This window comes from Triticum dicoccoides, chromosome 7A, assembly GCF_002162155.2.
Source record: "Triticum dicoccoides isolate Atlit2015 ecotype Zavitan chromosome 7A, WEW_v2.0, whole genome shotgun sequence".
NCBI lineage: Eukaryota > Viridiplantae > Streptophyta > Magnoliopsida > Poales > Poaceae > Triticum > Triticum dicoccoides.
In genome coordinates this window covers 726,311,743-726,315,770 of record NC_041392.1, presented here as the reverse complement: position 1 = coordinate 726,315,770, position 4,028 = coordinate 726,311,743, and positions in this window count along the sequence as shown.

The window sequence follows — 4,028 nt, the reverse complement described above, 5'->3', positions numbered from 1 at the left end:
ACACCAAATAACACTTATTTAGGTTCAACATTAATCCCAAAAGTATAGGGAGTGTGCGATGATGATCATATCAATCTTGGAACCACTTCCAATACACATCGTCACTTCACCCTTAACTAGTCTCTATTTATTCTGCAACTCCCGTTTCGAGTTACTAATCTTAGCAACTGAACTAGTATCAAATACTGAGGGGTTGCTATAAACACTAGTAAAGTACACATCAATAATATGTATATCAAATATACTTATGTTCACTTTGCCATCCTTCTTATCCGCCAATCACTTGGGGTAGTTCCGCTTCCAGTGACCAGTCCCTTTGCAGTAGAAGCACTTAGTCTCAGGCTTAGGACCAGACTTGGGCTTCTTCACTTGAGCAGCAACTTGCTTGCTGTTCTTCTTGAAGTTCCCCTTTTTTCCTTTGCCCTTTTCTTGAAACTAGTGATCTTGTCAACCATCAACACTTGATGCTCTTTCTTGATTTCTACCTTCATCAATTTCATCATGAAGAGCTTGGGAATAGTTTTCGTCATCCCTTGCATACTATAGTTCATCACGAAGTTCTACTAACTTGGTGATGGTGACTAGAGAATTCTGTCAATCACTATCTTATCTGGAAGATTAACTCCCACTTGATTCAAGCGATTGTAGTACCCAGACAATCTGAGCACATGCTCACTAGTTGAGTGATTCTCCTCCATCTTTTAGCTATAGAACTTGTTGGAGACTTCATATCTCTAAACTCGGGTATTTGCTTGAAATATTAACTTCAACTCCTAGAACATCTCATATGCTCCATGACGTTCAAAACGTCTTTGAAGTCTCGATTCTAAGCCATTAAGCATGGTGCACTAAACTATCAAGTAGTCATCATATTGAGCTAGCCAAACGTTCATAACATCTACATCTGCTCCTACAATAGGTCCGTCACCTAGCGGTGCATCAAGGACATAACTCTTCTGTGCAGCAATGAGGATAAACCTCAGATCACGGATCCAATCCGCATCATTGCTACTAACATCTTTCAACACAATTTTCTCTAGGAACATATCAAAATAAACACAGGGAAGCAACAACGCGAGCTATTGATCTACAACATAATTTGCAAAATACTACCAGGACTAAGTTCATGATAAATTTAAGTTCAATTAATCATATTACTTAAGAACTTCCACTTAGATAGACATCCCTCTAATCCTCTAAGTGATTACGTGATCCAAATCAACTAAACCATGTCCGATCATCACGTGAGATGGAGTAGTTTCATTGGTGAACATCGCTATGTTGATCATATCTGCTATATGATTCACGCTCGACCTTTCGGTCTCCGTGTTCCGAGGCCATATCTGTATATGCTTGACTCGTCAAGTATAACCTGAGTATTCCGCGTGTGCAACTGTTTTGCACCCGTTGTATTTGAACGTAGAGCCTATCACACCCGATCATCACGTGGTGTCTCAGCACGAAGAACTTTCGCAACGGTGCATACTCAGGGAGAACACTTCTTGATAATTAGTGAGAGATCATCTTATAATGCTGCCGTCAATCAAAGCAAGATAAGATGCATAAAAGATAAACATCACATGTAATCAATATAAGTGATATGATATGGCCATCATCATCTTGTGCTTGTGATCTCCATCTCCGAAGCACCGTCGTGATCACCATCGTCACCGGCGTGACACCTTGATCTCCATCGACGCATCGTTGTCGTCTCGCCAAGCTTGTGCTTCCACGACTATCGCTACCGTTTAGTGATAAAGTAAAGCATTACAGCATGATTGCATTGCATACAATAAAGCGACAACCATATGGCTCCTGCCAGTTGCCGATAACTCGAAAACAAAACATGATCATCTCATACAATAAAATTTAGCATCATGTCTTGACCATATCACATCACAACATGCCCTGCAAAAACAAGTTAGATGTCCTCTACTTTGTTGTTGCAAGTTTTACGTGGCTGCTACGGGCTTAAGAAAGAACCAATCTTACCTACGCATCAAAACCACAACGATAGTTTGTCAAGTTGGTGTTGTTTTAACCTTCGCAAGGACCGGGCGTAGCCACACTCGGTTCAACTAAAGTTGGAGAAACTGTCATCCGCAAGCCACCTATGTGCAAAGCACGTTGGGAGAACCGGTCTCGCGTAAGCGTACGCGTAATGTCGGTCCGGGCTGCTTCGTCCAACAATACCGCCGAATCAAAGTATGACATGCTGGTAAGCAATATGACTTATATCGCCCACAACTCACTTGTGTTCTACTCGTGCAAATAACATCAACACATAAAACCTAGGCTCGGATGCCACTGTTGGGGAACGTAGTAATTTCAAAAAAATTCCTACGCACACGCAAGATCATGGTGATGCATGGCAACTAGAGGGGACAGTGTGATCTACGTACCCTTGTAGATCGGCAACGAAAGCGTTTGGTTGATGTAGTCGTACGTCTCCACGGCCCGACCGATCAAGCACCGAAACTACGGCACCTCCGAGTTCTAGCACACGTTCAGCTCGATGACGATCCCCGAACTCCGATCCAGCAAAGTGTCGGGGAAGAGTTCCGTCAGCACGACTGCTTGGTGATGATCTTGATGTAGTACCGTCGCAGGGCTTCGCCTAAGCACCGCTACAATATTATCGAGGACTATGGTGGAAGGGGGCACCGCACACGGCTAAGAATATGATCATGTGGATCAACTTGTGTGTCTCTGGGGTGCCCCTGCCTCCGTATATAAAGGACAAAAAGGGGGGGTGCGGCCGGCCTAGGAGAGGCGCGCCAGGAGGAGTCCTACTCCCTCTGGGAGTAGGACCCCCCCCCCCCCAATCCTAGTTGGAATAGGATTCGCGGAGGGGGAAAAAGAGAGAGGGGGGCCGGCCCCCTCTCCTTGTCCTATTCGGACCAAGGGAGGGGAGGGGTGCGCGGCCCATCTTGGGCTGCCCCTTCTCTTTTCCACTAAGGCCCACTAAGGCCCATATAGCTCCCGGGGGGTTCCGGTAACCTCCCGGTACTCCGGTAAAATCCCGATTTCACCCGGAACACTTCCGATATCCAAACATAGGCTTCCAATATATCAATCTTTATGTCTCGACCATTTCGAGACTCCTCGTCATGTCCGTGATCACATCCGGGACTTCGAACAACCTTCGGTACATCAAAATGCATAAACTCATAATATAACTGTCATCGTAACCTTAAGCGTGCGGACCCTACGGGTTCGAGAACAATGTAGACATGACCGTGACATGTCTCCGGTCAATAACCAATAGCAGAACCTGGATGCTCATATTGGCTCCTACATATTCTACGAAGATCTTTATCGGTCAGACCACATAACAACATACGTTGTTCCCTTTGTCATCGGTATGTTACTTGCCCGAGATTCGATCGTCGGTATCTCAATACCTAGTTCAATATCGTTACCGGCAAGTCTCTTTACTCGTTCCGTAATACATCATCCCGCAACTAACTCATTAGTTGCAATGCTTGCAAGGCTTAAGTGATGTGCATTACCGAGAGGGCCCAGAGATACCTCTCCGACAATCGGAGTGACAAATCCTAATCTCGAAATACGCCAACCCAACATGTACCTTTGGAGACACCTGTAGAGCTCCTTTATAATCACCCAGTTACGTTGTGACGTTTGGTAGCACATAAAGTGTTCCTCCGGTAAACGGGAGTTGCATAATCTCATAGTCATAGGAACATGTATAAGTCATGAAGAAAGCAATAGCAACATACTAAACAATCGAGTGCTAAGCTAACGGAATGGGTCAAGTCAATCACATCATTCTCCTAATGATGTGATCCCGTTAATCAAATAACAACTCTTTGTCTATGGTTAGGAAACATAACCATCTTTGATTAACGAGCTAGTCAAGTAGAGGCATACTAGTGACACTTTGTTTGTCTATGTATTCACACATGTATTATCTTTCTGGTTAATACAATTCTAGCATGAATAATAAACATTTATCATGAAATAAGGAAATAAATAATAACTTTATTATTGCCTCTAGGGCATATTTC